The sequence below is a fragment of the Rhinolophus sinicus genome, linkage group LG10 (assembly GCF_036562045.2).
Source record: "Rhinolophus sinicus isolate RSC01 linkage group LG10, ASM3656204v1, whole genome shotgun sequence".
Taxonomy (NCBI): Eukaryota; Metazoa; Chordata; class Mammalia; order Chiroptera; family Rhinolophidae; genus Rhinolophus; species Rhinolophus sinicus.
The window spans coordinates 40,392,478-40,408,643 of record NC_133759.1 but is presented as its reverse complement, the minus strand read 5'-3'; the positions used below and the strand labels follow the sequence as shown (position 1 = coordinate 40,408,643).

Sequence of the window (16,166 nt, the reverse complement as noted above, 5' to 3'; positions counted from 1 at the left end):
TTACTGAGTACAACATGCAAATACAAAAGTGCACAAATCATAAATGAAACAGCTCCATGAATTTTCACTAAGTGAACCCACATGTGAATGCCACTCAGATCAGTAAAACATTACCAGCACCCCAAAAGTCTCCCTTGTACCCCCTCATAGTCATTTACTTCCGTTCTCTTCTCCTGACTTACATTATCATGGATTAGTTTTTCTTGTTTTTGAGCTGTATGTAATATATTTTTTGTGTGTCTGGCTTCTTTTGCTCATTATTTTTGTGATAACCATGAATAGTTACTTCATTTTCATTATTGTATAGTTTGTACAGTATTACAATGTATGACTATCCAATAATTTATTTATCCATTCCATAGCTGATGAACATTTAGATTGCTCCTAGTTTGGAGCGCTTAGGACTCCTGCTCCTATGAACATTTCTTAAATTTTTTTATTGGGTAACAGTGTGTCTTTTCCCAGGGCCCATCAGCTCCAAGTCATCGTCCTTCAATCTAGTTGTGGAGAGCACAGATCAGATCCAAGTTCAGTTGCAGTTTCCAACATAGTTGCAGGGGTCACAGCCCACCATCCCATGTGGGAATCGAACAGGCAACCTTGTTGTTAAGAGCACCCACTAGCCAACTGAGCCATCTGGCCGCCCTGAACATTCTTGTACATGCCTTCTGATACAACACTATCTTTTCACTTGAAAAATTTTCTTTTGAAAAAAATTGACTGTCTTACTTATTCAGAAAAGAAACATAAATTTAAATTTAATTTGAAAAAATCAGCATTGTATTAAGTCAACAAACATGTTCTAACTACTAGTCTTTTTAGACAAGGGCTGACCTATACTCTGTGGTACCTGTTTTTCATCTTGGTAAAAAGTGATTTTTCAGTAATTCCAGGTTCACTCACCTAATCAAATAAAAAGATGCAGAAGCAATGCGGAAGTGCGGGAGAGAGCAAATGAGAGTGGTACACAGAGGTAGGCAGTTATTGAAGTGTTTAAGGTATATGTGTGGGCAGCCAGATAAGGAATTTTTATTTTTTGCATGGCTTCTATCAATACATGAACAATAAAAGCAAATAAGGTGGTTCCCAGTAAAACCACGAAGCCTTCTAGTTTGAGTCTAACCCTACCCACCTCTCATTTCTCCTCATTCTCCAGTAGCATTCACTCAGTTTTTTAGGCCCCAATACCTTTGTTTACACCTCGCGCTAATCCAAACTGGAGAGAATGATATCCTCTCTTACACCTGGAATGAAATTCCTCCCTATCAACATTTTAACATTTCCAGGGATTAGACTTTTTGGGGTTACTGTCAATAATTACGGAATGAAAGGCTTTGCCTCCTATTAAGGGATTTCAGGCCTCCTACTACAGTGAAAGAAGTCATTTTATTGTCCCTAAAAATCACTTTGCCTCTGAGGATGGCTTTCATCATTACAGGCTACCTGGAGTCCAGGGGTAAATCGGAAAGGAGAGCTGAGCATCTGAGCTAGCCTATTCCTTTCCCATCCTAACAATTCTCCTCCCATCCCTCTACTCCAAGACCCCAGGTGCCAGGGGTATGCATCTGTGCTTCCTCTCCCCCTGACAATGCCCCATGCCAACGCCCTGCTATGGGCTTTTATCCTGCCTGTCCACTCCCCTTCATCACCATTGTGAACTATGCTAGTCGCACTGCTGTTCCTAGGCAGTCCTGACTTTTGGTACAGAGCTCCTGAAGAGAAAATGGGGAGCAGGCAACAGAAGTAGGTGACAAGGGATGTGCGGAAGGAATGGCAGGATGGGAGGGAATTACACAGAGATCTCAGCTTACAGTAATTTTAGGTTGAAGGCAAGTACAACCCCCAAAACAAGGTAGGGCTTCTTTTACAATGTGTGACAAGAGCATAAATGTGTCCACCAGGTGAAAGATGATAATCATACATCGAGGAAAAAAGGTCAACATTAAATTACCCACAATCAACAATTAAGTAAAAACAGTTAAACTAAACTCTAGCAGGGGAGTTTTGCAGCAGGTGTGAGCTCTAGGATGGATTCTTCCACAGATTCTCCCTATGTGGTATTAAGGGGGATTAGTACCTGGTCTACGAGGTGCTTTGGGACTGAAGGAGCATATGGCACATAGGTAAGAGAACTCAAAGATAAAAATTCCAAATGAGACAGCTAGGCAGCTAGACTCACAGGCCAGTGGTTCATGCCAAAGTTGAAGGGGGGCTGCTCCACACAGGTTCACTTGCCATATTCTCTATGTCATTTGGACAACAAGTGGCCCCTACTCCTGGCCCCAATCTCAGTCTTGGTTGCCTCCCTCCCCATTTTATAAGTGGGAAATGTGTAAGCCTCAGAGAGGCTACACACTCAAGGTTCCAGTGGCAGGCACTGCAACTGTCACTTGACTCTGGACAAATGTTAAAACTTCCCAGAAATCCTCATAAAGTGAGGTCACTACACATAGGGTTTTTCTTCCTTCTGTAAAGGCATGTTCATGAAAACACAACTTCAAGTTCACCTTAAATAGACCTGTTAAAAGCAATAAATAAGTAGTTTAATGGTGTAAGACAATATATAGCCTTTTCATTAAACTATCAGTTCTTTGGTTACCCCGAATACCAGTAATTATAATTAGTTCAAGGAATCAAAGGTGTTGAATAAATAAGTGACACCAAAAAATCCTAGAACAGGATAAAAAAGGAACACACCAAAATAAACTAAGAATTAAATAAAAATGCGACTGTTACTGCTTTTAAAAGATGATTAACATTTTATTTTTAAAATCTGTATTTTATAAAATAAGTAAAAATGTTCTATTTACCAGACTTTCCAGTGGAAGCTTGGCATATACTTTGCAAAATCTGCTTTTAACCTTGTTAAAACAATTAAAAGATGATTTTCATTAATTCTGTTGCTTGAATCAATTTATCTTTGAAAAAATAAATATTTAAAATTAATGGCTACAGAGACTTTCAACTCCAACTCCCTGCAAACCCAGAAAGGCTTCTCTGTTTTCAGATCCCCTGTGATAAACAAAGACCAGCATTTTTAATTTCAAGAAAATCACATTGGTGCCTTCTCAATTAAATTAAATGACACAATTATATTTGGGTTATTTATTAATGAGTTCCACGTTAACTTGTAATTCAATTAATTATTAAATGATCTATTTCTTGTCTTAAAAAAATAAATGTAAATCAACATATAATTGATGACAAATTGATAATTGATGAAAAGAGATTCATTTGGGTTATCTTATCCATATACACATCTCTACCCAGTACCATATCTGTGAAGGACCACTTCCTAAATTTATCTAAATACTGTTAACAGGCATTTTATTGTTGGCACTGCTATCTGAATTTCCAAACACGCCCACATAAAAAGGCACCATTAATGAGCAGCAACTTAGTTATCAGTGAAATCATAAATTATCAATTCATTCACTCAACAAATAGTGTCAGGCATTCTGCTAAGTGGTGGAAATATAATGGTGAGTGAAATGAGTCCTCCTCTCACAAGCTTATAGCATGGTAGGGGAACAAATATCAAACAATCATATAATGGAGTATGATTACAAAGTGAGATAAAGGTTATGCTAGAATAAAAGAATCTGATCTACACTGGCAGTGGGCATCTGAGATGTCTTCCTAGAGGAAGTGATGCTTGAGCTGAGAGCGGCAGGACTGGGGTGTGGGTGTGGGGGCAAGCATGTGAAGATTTTAGCCTAAGGGATCAGCAAGTGAAAGGACCTGGGGTCACGGTAAGCCACAAAAGGAAATTGAAGGCAGGCCAGTATGTTTAGAGCACAGGGAGCTAGAGGTACAGGAACAAGTAAATCATTAAAACTCTTAGAAAGGTTTTAAAATAAGGAGCAGGAAAAGGGCCTCTACCATTCATTGGTTCTAGTGGGGCTTGAATAATGTAATGCTTAAGAGTTTTTTGTAAAGCACCCCATACTTTTGTTAGTGCTATTAGTTCCACTACTTTCTTTACTAAATAAACTTTTGGTCTGAATGCTGAGTGACTATCAGAAAGAAGAAGAGCCAAAATTAGAACCCCAGTAATCTAATCCAGCGTTTTGCCCCTACGCCACACTGCCTAGAAATTTCATTTAACCATTTCACTAGTCCAATGTCTTTACCAGACAACTGGTGCTTCATAATGATAACAATAACTCCAGTTATGAATATTACTAAGTGCCAGGCACTTTGCTAAACTCTTTATTTAACTAACTCATTCAATAATCAATTCTAGAAGGAAGGTTCTATTATTGTCCAGATGAGGACACTGAGGCTCAGAAAGGTTAAGGAACTTACCCAAAGCCACACAACTAGTAAATGTTGGCACTGTTAACCACAACACTAATTAGCTTCAGACTAAAACACTGTATGTCTGTACGGAACAGAACTCATGTATAAAGACCCACATTTACATATACTGGGGACAGCCATCAGTGTCTTAGTCATCTCTGTATTTCCAGCCTAGCACCTAATGCCCAGGATAATACCTTAGTGGGGTTCAGCAAATATTTGACGAATTGAAGATGGCTATGAGGGGCTGACAAGGGATTTGAATCGGGAAGTAAAGTGATTTTCTGAGGCTTTTCCCTCAAGTCACATATTCATCAGTAATTCATTTGATGGGTATATTTTGCTTGACTCATCTTTCATTTCTATTATTAAGATGAAGATTTATTCTCTATTACCTTTGTCATATTTCAGGCTTTAGCCTGGAATTAGAGTGGGACAATGGAAAGGACGATGCACTAGTTCCAACCACTCTCCAGTCACAACTGTCCTGTTCTCAATCGTAGGAAACGCTTTCCCTCCTGGGCCTTTACACTGTGGTTCTAAGGAAGACTATTCCTTCCTTGGGTTCCTCCGTTCAAACATGACCTTCTCCAAGAGGCCATTCCTGACCTTCCAATCTAAATGAGTCTCCTCAGGCTTTACACATCATCCAGGTTCATTTCATTTCTTTCCTGGAATTCACCACTCTCTGAAATCATCTCTGTCTACTCACCTCCACCTCTAGTCTCAGGACAAGGGCCTTCTCTAGCTGGTTCTCTGGAAGTATCGCCAGTGCCCCAAAGCAAATAATCATTTAATCAACGAATGAGAAGAGAATTACCTCAGATTCACCTCTGTTCTCTCAAACCCTCAAACTTTCTACTCCTGCTTCTACATCCGATTTTCAACAATAACACCATTTTTACATTACTTTTGAGGTTCATAAAGTAGCCTGGACTCCATTTTCTGAGTAAAGACCCTCAGACAATCCTGGGAAGGGAGGTCCGGCCTAGCAAGAAGGCTCATTCTCCCCATTTTACAATCTATGAAACCGAGCTTCAGAAATAGGATTCGCCCGCGGTCGCGCCGTAAATACGGACAGGAGCCCTGAAAGCTGTCGATTCCGAAAAGCCCTTCCCACGGGCCAGGGCCGTGGATTCAAGCTGCTTCGTCACCTTTATTACTATTGTTCTACAATACTCATTTGGGACGCATTCCAGGTCAAAAGAAGCCGCTCGGACCTTCACAGCGCCCTGCGCGCCCCAGATTCACTTCTGCCGCGCCCCCGCGCGCCCCGCCCCCAGCGTCCTGGGCCGCACGCCGCACCCGAGTCTCCGATCTGCGCCCCGTGGGGACCGCCCTCTGCTGCCCGAGCCAATCAACAGAACTTGGGGTGGGGGGCGGAGCCGCAGGCCACAGCAGAGTACCAATTGGTTGGCCCAGCCGTCGCTCACAAGGTCGCGCCTCGTACCCGCCTTCCTCTTTTTCCTCCACCCTCCTTTTCAGAAAAAACGGTGGTTGGGCCGCGGCCGCCGCCAACGACACACAGAAAGCGGAGGGACGAGAAGTGAGGGAAGGAGGGACTGCAGGGAGGAGGAAACTGAGAAGGAGGAGGAGGAGAGCCCAACCCAGCCAGAACCATCTCCGTCGAGAACAAAATGGCGGCGCTGGCGAAGGGCCAACTGTGAGGCGGGGCCGCGGCCATTCCCCCTCCGCCCCCACCCTCACGCCGGCCCGGCCGGTCAGAGGGAGCCGGCTCACTTCGCCCGGCGCGGGCAGGGAGGGGAGGGGAGCGGCCCGGCCCACTATGCAAAGCGTCCGGCGCCGCCGCCACCGCCCCGTGGCAAAGGTAAAAGGGTCGGGTTCAGCCGCCGCCACGGCGCCTCCATGTCCGCGCGCCAGGCCCGCCCCCTCCAACGCCGGCCCGAGCCCGCCCGGGCCCTTTTTCAATTTTACCTCGGGATTTGGCGCCAAAGCGGCCTCAAAGCAGGTCCCGTGTCTGCGGCGGGCGGCCCCCGGCGCGGAGGGCAGGGCGCGGGGAGGCCGGGCTCCCGGCGTTAGCGGATGGCGGGAGCCCCGGGGCCGCAGGCTCGCAGGGCAGCGGGCGAGAGACGAGACGCCGAGGTGGGAGCGGGGGCGGGCCCGGGGGCACCGCTGGGGTCGCGGGGAAGGGGGGGTTTGTTATTGTTTTTGTCAGTGAAAGGTCAGAGTTCGTGACCCCGGTGCCGCCGCCGCCGCCGCCCGCGCGCTGGTAGGAGGAGGGCGAATGTTCTTCTTCCTCTTCCCTGCGCCAGCCTCGCCGCGGCCGCGGGGGGCGGGCGAGCTCGCGATTGGCTGAGCCGCACCGCACGCGCGCGCGCGCGCGTGCCCTGAACGCCGCGGCCGGCGCTGCTCCATCCGGCCCCTCGCGGCCCTCGGGCCCGGCGGCGGCGGCGGCGGCGGGCGGTGGCAGTGATGTCCGCGCTGTCTGCTTGGAGGGCCTCAGGCTGGGACGCGGCCGGCACAGCTGTCAGAAGACATGGAATTTAAATGGTGCTGCCGCCACTGTTCTCGGGATAAAGGGTGGGTCGATCGATGGAAAAACCTGGGGACTCCGAGCACCGTTATTCGGAAGCAAGCCCGCTCCTCCCAGGGGACTGCGAACTCCTCGAGGCTAGGCTGGGATTGTGTTCTCTCAGTGACCCTCCACCCCGGCCTCCTGCCGAGCTGAAGCCTTTGTGTTTGTTGGTTGAAGAATTGCAGTTTGTTGATTGCTGTCACACACCGGAGCGCCTGTAGGTCGGAAAGGGGTGGTTTATTAGGTAGGTATTAAATTGTTTGGGCTCTACTCAGTACAGATGGTATTTTACTTATGTTTTAAAGGTCCGAGGCTGCGCCAGTTTCTAGTATCAGGTTAAGTGTTGAAACTCTCCAAACCTTTTTATGGTCTTTTAGTGAATGTATCCAAATCGTAAGTCCATGCCTCCCCCTCGAGATTTAGAACTACTAAATAGTGATACAGAAATACATATAAAGAGACTCTCTGCAAAATTGCTTAATATATAAAGAAAATTGCTTCTGTTGAATCTTAGATTATAGGTTTTCCTTAGATACTTATCTTTTAAGTTATGGTTTTGACTTGCTTTGGAAGGTGCAGACTGCTATTCTAGATGCCCTGAAGTGTTTAGGCTAGACTCTCCTTAATCACCATGCTTTGTAGGCCAAAGATCCTCTGCTAATTGTTTTTTTCCCCTGCACTGTCTTTTTATTATGAATGAGTACTGACTCCAAAATGGATAGGTTAATCGTTTTCCTTAAACAGTAGCCATTTGGGGTTTTATCAGGGTGACCCAAACTTTGAGTATTTTGTCCATTATCTTACATTATTTCTATTTGACAAGAAATGCTTTAACCACCTATTTCCCCTTCTTCCTGGTTCTCACCTTACAAGGATGTAAGTAGGGACAAGAGTTAAATTTTGTAATGTCATGGTGAACTAACTACACATCCTGAAGCTGGAAGGGACCCCAGGAGATGAAAATCAAATCCTCTTATGTCAGGAAGATTTTACAGGAGACGTTGTGAGAACCAGAAAGATTGAGTGATGTGCCTAAGGTAACAGTATTTTGATGGTACATGGACTGCTTTGCAATTGTGGAATTTTTTCAAAAATTAAGTTTTTAATGTTAAATATTGCTTCTAGACATAGTATAAAAATTCACACATCAATGAGTTTTGGGGTTATTTGCAAACACTACGGTTGTACTAGATTTTGAAATAAATACTAAACAGTGTTTCTATGATTGCTTATAGTTTTCTTAATTTTCTTCATTTAATACTCAGCATCTCTGAACAAGACACTGTTATTTCCATTTTACTGAGGTGCAGAACTGAGGTTCAGATAAGTTAGGCAACCTGCCCAATGCTATAGGTGTAAATGAAGCCAGGGCTCTGATCTAGGCCTTTTGATGTTAAGGTTTATGCTCTAAACTATGTTGTATCAGTCTACCCTGTTTATAATAGTATTCAGTAAATTCTCAGTTAAAGATTAGTTTAATATTAAAAGTAGTAGCAAGGGTTCATAATCTTAACCTGCTTGAGTGGCTTTTCTTTCTCTTAAAACAGATGCACATGTACACACAGATTGCAAATAATATCAGCAGGTAAGAAGCCTCTGCAGCTGAGGTCAGCACTGCCATAGTGCCATTTTTTTGCTGCATTGTGTTTTTGCTAGAAGTCTTTTTAGTAAGAACTCTTTAAGTGGCTTTGTGACACTTGGATTTTATAATCACAAAAAATACCCAAGTTGTATTATACTGGCTATACTTTTCTTTCTTTGTCTATTAATAAGAAGTATCCACATTTGAATTAATGGTTCTTTTAACATTGTTTTATCAGCCTTTAAAATAAAGGGTCCTTGACTGGGGGATGTACTTCAGAGCTCCCAGGCCCCCAGTGGTTCTGAAGCAGTAAGCTTTGGGTGGGGCCTGGCACCAGCACTTCTACTGAGCATCACAGAGAATTCTGCTGCACCCTATACGCCTGAACCACTGATTTAATTCCAAAAATAATTAACTGGCAAAAAAATCAGACAAAATTTTTTGTTTCACCTTTTGAAATGCAGGTTAGAAGAATTTTTCTTTTTAACTCTGACTTTGCCTGAAGACAAAGCCACAGGTAGTGATGCTGTATCTAGCAGTTCCCAGTCCTGTGTGTGCATTGGTCATCTTGGAACTTACCCAGACTGTGAGTCCTATATGGAGACGTGCCTTGATCCTCTCTGTCTCAGCCCTTGAAACATGCACAGTACCTAGTACAGAGTGGATATGGAGTAGGCATTTATTGAATGAATGTTTTTCCCAGCAGCAGTACATGGTGAACAAAATTCATATCATCGTCCCATTTTTTCAGATGGACTCAATGAAAACAAGGTTTGGTGACTTCCTTGAGCTGGGATGCAAGCCTGGGGCTTGTAGCTCTGGGCACAGTGCTCTGTGGATGAGACCCAGATGTTCCCTCTGCCCTCTGTGGTCCTCTGGGCAGGTTTCCCCCCCACACACACTTAACCAATCTATTTTGCAGTCAATCATTAATTGACTTGTCTTTGAGTTTTCTGAGAGCAGGAACTGGATCATGCAGTTTCCTTTTGTACCTATCACAGAGTAAACAGTTTTTTGCCATCCAAGGTTATTTTAAATATACATTTAAATGATAAATGTTGAGTCAAAATCAAATTTTGATTAAACAATAGTTATAGATGTGCTAAAATTTTCAAATGACTGTTACCAAGCAGAGGATTTTTTAGTAGTAAGGGTACTGCTTTTGTGATAGTATAAAAAATGGTTTTCCTTTTATTTTCATAGAATAGAAAGGCTTAATAATTACATTCATAAGTATTTATGTACATCTTTGTATCCATTTTTCTTTTATAGCTTTGCTTTATTACTGTGTATACTAATATTTTATGAAACTTCTGTCTTTTATGTAATTATGGCATGTTTATAAAATATTTAAAATTCATATAATTATTAGCCTTATTTTTTAGGAATGTGGAATCTGAACAGATGTAATTGCAGAATACCAGATTGCACATTCCTTATACTACTCACTATGCTGTTTAATCTTCACAATTATTTATATTAACTTGTTTTTACAGTTGAAGAGGCTGATAAACAGGGAGGATGACTTTTCCAAGGTCACATGGCTAGCGAGTTGTGGAACATTTATTAATAGTTATTTCTGTTTATTTCTTCTCTTCTGCTCACTTCCGTGATTCTGTCAAAGTCAAGTGCTATCACAGTAGAAGGCTACTTAAGGAAGTCTTGACTTCTTTATAAATGACCCTTGTTCTTTCCAGAAAGGAAAGATAAAGATTGACCCTGTGGTGGGTTGGTCATACAGGAACACAGCCGCTTCCAGAATGGCTTTTACTCAGAGTCATGCCCTTTAGTTTCTGACCTGGGCTTTCCTGGGCCTTGAAAAGGTGTTATTTCTAAGTTATACTTGGCCCATTTGTCTTGGAGCATGATGGAAAATTAGATTATCTTCTCAAAAAAAATGCACCTGTGCTCAGTCCCCTGTTGTAGAATATGGGTTGCTCAGAGGGATGTCTTTTAAATGTCACCTAATTAGGTACTCTGTCTTAAGGCTTGGTAATTCTTTCCTAGCCCAGCAGCCACTTGGGTACTGCCAGCCTTTCACTTGAGAAGTCTAAAAGTTAAATAGTGGCATTTCTTGAGTTTTGTTGAGTTTCTTAAAGAAGACATTATTTCAACCCCACAGCCTTGGGGAGAGACGGCTTCTGGCCATGAAGAGGTTCTAGGTACATTGTCAGGACTGAGGTCTAAACAATTCCAAAGCCTCTTGGTTCTCCCTCAACATTTGGCCTCTCCCACATCCTTCCCTAGTGTAGGTCTTATCTCTTTCCCACTGCAATGGTTTCCTGACCTCCCTAACCAGTCTCATACTAGCTGCCTCCTCTTCCCTCCCTCCTGCTGCTTGAGTTCTGAAACGGAGCCGTTCCTCTTCTATTTATCAAGTTCTTGAATGGTTCTGCATACATTGCTTAGGGCTGAAGTGAAAACTCAAGAGTAAGGTGTGGGGGCGGTGGGAGGTGAAGTTGGGCAGGTATCTAAAGGGAGCTTGGGAAACTGACACAAACACCATTAGTATGTTACATGGTGGTAGTGACACCCGGGGAGCTCACTATCTACTTACAGGGACAGCCCCTCATCAGCACCTGGAATGTAGCCCAGAGATGACGTATCTTTGGATTTCTCAAGAGAAGCCAGAAATCAGATTTGTACATGTGAAATCTCTTAACTTTAAAATGTTGGCAATTGATAAATAGTTTTTAAACTATGCAGGCCAAGCAGCATCTCTTAAGCATGGTTCTGGACCTCAACCAGTTTGGAACCTCTGACCAGATAAAATCCAAACCCCTGAGCCAGGGCCATTCAAAGTCCTTCATAGTGGGTCTTTCCAGCCACCTTGAGATTAGAGCATCATTCAGTGGTAGTCTTCCAATAAAAACAAACTCTGGAAGAATTCTGATTCCTTCTATTGAGCATACATTTTCATCTGTCATAGAAAGGGAACTTCGCAGGTAGGAAATAGTCCATGTCTAGAGGCTGAATCCAGAGAGAGTAAGTATATGTGTGTTGGGGGTGTGGACCTGTTCCTTTTCTAGTTCTTGTTACCAGAGAATAAAACTCCTGTCTCCTGCCAGTGTGGGGAAGGACAGTCACTTGTCTGCATAGGGTGGGGTTAGGAGACATGAGGGACTCGTGACTACTTACTGAGACTCGCAGCTGGTCCTCCTGTCTTCAGTCCCACCTCGGGCTTCCCAGACACGCGTGCCTCCAGGGACAGGGGCACTCGTGTCTCACCGGCATCCTTCCCTGCCGTGACTTTGCTGTTAGCTTTCTGCTCTGCCAAGCCAGCTGCCAGTTATGTGGTCCAAAAATGAGTTGACAGTTTCCATATGCTCTGCCTCCGCTTGCATTCTTTGTCCTTTATATCTTTATTTACTGTCCTTTTAGTGGGATTTGGGAGGGAGCCAAGAAATGCATGTTTCCTGTTTATCACTGCATAACTAACCATCCAAACCCAGTGACTTAAAACCCAACGATCATTAGCTTGCAGTCCTAGGGGGCTCGGATAGGCGCTTCTCTCTGCCTCTCACTGCAGTCAGTGGCTGGAGCTGGAGTCATCTGAAAGGCCCCCGTGTATGTCTCGTGGTTGATGCTGGCTGGTAGCATGAACGCTGACACGTGGCCTCTCCACGTGACTTGGGCTTCCTTGTAGCATGGTGGATGCATTCCAAAAACGAGAGTCACAAGAGAACAGAGTGGCATTTTACAGAGTCACTTCCTCTGTTTGCTACCTACTGAGCTGTCACAAAGGTCTGTCCGGGTTCAAGGGGAAGGGATGTATACTCCACTACTCACGGGAAGTGTCAAAGTCATATTGTAAGAAGAACATGCCGGGGGGAGGGGGGGGGAATCTATTGTGGTGGCCATCTTTGACAACAGATTCTAGGTCACGTGTTCAATGAGTCTAAAATGAGGACCTGAATCTTCTTTCTAAAACTTAGATCTGGGCCATCCCGGTGGCTCAGGTGGTTAGGGCTCCGTGCTCCTAACTCCGAAGGCTGCCGGTTCGATTCCCACATGGGCCAGTGGGCTCTCAACCACAAGGTTCCAGTTCAATTCCTCGAGTTCTGCAAGGGATGGTGGGCAGTGCCCCCTGCAACTAGGATTGAACATGGCACCTTAAGCTGAGCTGCCGCTAAGCTCCCAGATGGCTCAGTTGGTTGGAGTGCGTCCTCTCTACCTCAAGGTTGCTGGTTCGACTCCCGCAAGGGATGGGGGGCTGCGCCCCCTGCAACTAACAACGGCAACTGGACTTGGAGCTGAGCTGCGCCCTCCACAACTAAGACTGAAGGATAACAACTTGACTTGGAAAAAAGTCCTGGAAGTACACACTGTTCCCCAATAAAGTCCTGTTCCCCTTCCCCAATAAAATCTTTAAAAAAAAAAAAAAGATCTGTTCTTGTCACCTATTTTTTAAAGCATCTGAAGGCTCCCACTTTTTCCTGGTAACTACGGGATTAAGTGCAATAGCCCTGAATGACCTGGCCCCAAATAGCCTTTCTTGTGTCATCTGCTTTTATGACTTCTCCCTGCACTTTGGCAGTTCGGAACTACCCCATTCCCTGAACTCATTGCATGGTGTCCTACTCATTCTCACACAGCTCACTCATTCTGCTCTCTGCCTCCAGGGGCTTCTCCAACCCCCTTTTTCTGTAAGGCAACTCCCTCCGTGTATGTCAAACCCCAACTCAGAAGTCACCCTCGCAGAGAGCGTTTGTATTTGACTTCTCAGGGTGTGAGCTCCTACAAGTAAATAACCATGAGTCTAGTGCTTAGTACTATGCCAAGCCTGCAGTCACGGTGTCATGCAGGGTGCCATGCGGGGTCTCTGGTCCCGCTCCCCACATAACGCAGGACATGGTGAGGCCAAAAAGGAACACCCACGGAGCCATAGGTAGGGGAGTCATACCACTATAGTCTCGCTGGTGGCTGGTTGGAGACAGGAGGCAGGAGCCACACGATCCGCAACCCGCCATCCGCTTCTCTGCCAACCAACCTCACTTGTTAGCTGCAATCCGCCCTGCTAACTGCAATCCGCGCTTGCTAGCTCAGCCACCATCTTGCTAGCCCCCATTTCCTGCTAGCGTAGCCTCAGCAGTTAATTAGTGGCCAATGGCTCACTGGTTATAGCTGATGGCCAACTAGCCACAGCTGATAGCCATTCAATCACAGTTGATGGCCATTTACTACCCGAGTGAGCACCTTTCCACATGAGGGCGAGAGCCTGGAAACTGCAGTCCTGGCTCTGTCCCCACACATGGCTAAAATGGTCCCTGGGTGTTCCCAAGTCCTTTAGCATTTTCATAGGCTTACATGTACAACATTCAGCCACTTACTCTCCCTTATTCCAATGGAGTCGACTGAAAATTTCTAACACCAGGAAACAAAGTGATCATACTAACCTTTCTTTCCAGCTAATTAATCTTGGAAATAAATGTGTTTTCTGAAGTTTCAACCTGAAATTTGATTTCTTCATAAATGTTTTGGTTATGACTTAGGTAATCAGCATTTCTCTGTATTAGGAAAGTCAGTATCAGTCAACAGTGTATCAGGTTTCAATCAGCAGTCTTTCCAGAATCAATGAAAATTAACCTTTCAGCTGAGGAGGGTGGTGGTGGCAGAGCGGAGAGCACCCTTAATGTCTCGCCACATTCCAGATTTTCCATTAACCGTTTGTGAGACTCTGGACAAGAGCTCTAACTCCCCGGTTTGCTCCAAGGTCACTTGAAGCTGCACCACTTACCAGGGTGGGTGAGTGTGGAAGGAAGCATGGGTGAGCATTTCTGTAAGTGGGAAAATGAGGCATTCACAAAGGCTGCTGAACCACAGAGCTCAAAACTTGACTTTGAAACCCTGAATTGAACACCTTAAATTATGTAATAGTTTATAATTATATAAATCATTACACAACTTATAATTATTAAATTATATAATAAACTTTAAATGTTTAATGCACAATGTTAAGTTTATAAATCTGAAATATGCTATTTAGCAAATGTTTTACCGTGATTTTTCTCCCAAAGAGAACTTGTCAAAAAACAGTATGTTATATCATTTATTACAAGTTTTATCCTTTTAGTTTTCCCAAGAGGAAAATGACTTTTAAAATTTTTCACAAAGCTTTACATCATCAAGGGACATTTGGGGGGGGGAACTTTTTAAAAATGATATTTAAAAGGCTGTTTTCCTCACTTCTTTTGTCAGGAGGGGATATATTTCTGATCGGATGTAGCAAGGAATGGACCCATAGGATGAGACAGTGGTATCTTGATAATTGTAAAAATAGAAGATCTTTGTTGAGTAGGGTGAAAGTTTGAGATTTAGTCAAATTGCTGTAGTGTAAACTAATGGTCATTTTTCATCTTGCCCCATAAAGTAAGATTCAGGGTCACACTGACATGTTGTAGCTGTATCTTTAAAAGAGCTGCCTAATCTATGCCTATAATAACTTGCATAATTATACATGTTAGAATAATCAACTGTCATGCTTTGGGGCATAGTCAATTACTATAGCAATCAAGAGATAATTTATTTTTTCATGTATGCTTTCTCACAGCATGGCAGCTCCATTACACATTCATGAATTTTAGTTTGGTATTGTTAGGGGTTAAGTATGTCATTGGATTTGAAGGGCCACACATTTGAAGAACTGGAGATGGCAGTTCTTTTAAATCCTGATATACTGCTCATATCTGCTACTTAAGAATTTTAAGGAACTCATGGCTTATTGCCTACAATTTACCAGAAGACAGATTTTGGGACACAACTGTTGAGGGTATTAGATGAACTTCCCTCTGAGTCCACTTTTGGAGAGAATGTGAATTGTACTTTGAAGGTGAGATCCCAATTTTGAAGAGACGTTGAGGTTATTTAGGGCAGTTTGCACTTTAGTTGGAAATCTTTATATAAACCATAGTAGTAGTCATTGTTGAAAATACGCTATTGGAGATCCTGGCATAAAATGTGTTATTTTAAAGCTCTGTTTAATATTTGCAATTCTTAGCCCCTGGAGAATTTTATAATTTATATTGATGGTAGGGTTTTCCTATTTTTAATTGCTATAGTATCCATTTCTTGATCAAAAGAATTTGTGTAGCTTTACCTTGAATCTTACGCTTTTTTCCCCTTTGCAATATTTTTGAAGCATTCAAAAAATAAAACTGGAAATACATCATTACATTTGAATGTGACCTTAATAAAGTCTTTTGTTCTGGCTTATTATGTGTGTTACTGCAACTTTGTGCTTTATTTTCTTACCTGATACTCAAGCTAGTTGTTTAAATAAGTTTTTTGACCACAATCTAAGTACAAATACATTTTACATCAATCAGTATATCATATGTGTGTGTATATACACACGATTGAAACAAAAATGTCACAAAATAGTCCTTAAGAATGATGGATATATATTCTGCTGCTCTGTTCTCTTCAGTGGGGGGTTTGTGGGGGGGGGGCGCTGGTTGTGACCCACTCTCAGAATTTGAGAAAACAAGGCTAAAAAAGTTGTTTATAGTGCTTTCTTAATACAGATTTGATTTTGTATAAGCTGCTCTCACCTGGGAGGTGTGGCCATTGCACACTGGCTCCCTTACAACAGCATCCTTGAAAGATGATTAGAGGCCTATTGTGCTGCTTTGTCAACACAGAATGAATGTCCTTTCCTGTAAGACATCATCAAATTATCTGTACAAGGAACAGATCAAGACTATGTAGAGAACTTGTTCTGCAGAGTCTCTCCCGTGATCACCAGGA

General features: G+C 43.4%; 1 protein-coding gene and 1 long non-coding RNA gene across 5 annotated transcripts in view; one reads left to right on the top strand and one right to left on the bottom strand.

Moving 5' to 3' along the window:
* The window catches only part of NR2C2 (nuclear receptor subfamily 2 group C member 2), an 83,719-nt gene extending 77,117 nt beyond the window's left edge, over window positions 1-6,602 (bottom strand). For 2 of the 4 annotated variants that reach the window (XR_002138647.2, XM_019746954.2), the window contains exon 1: window positions 6,238-6,553. The gene's annotated coding sequence lies outside the window, so the exon portion shown is untranslated. Of the gene's footprint in view, window positions 1-6,237 lie in introns of all 4 variants that reach the window. The other 2 variants (XR_002138648.2, XM_019746967.2) reach the window with 2 other exon arrangements.
* A 36-nt stretch (window positions 6,603-6,638) lies between these two features.
* Window positions 6,639-15,632, top strand: LOC141567220 (uncharacterized). Its single transcript, XR_012489688.1, has 2 exons — window positions 6,639-7,082; window positions 12,601-15,632. It is a non-coding gene; the product is annotated as an uncharacterized LOC141567220 (long non-coding RNA).
* The last annotated feature ends 534 nt before the right edge of the window (window positions 15,633-16,166 follow it).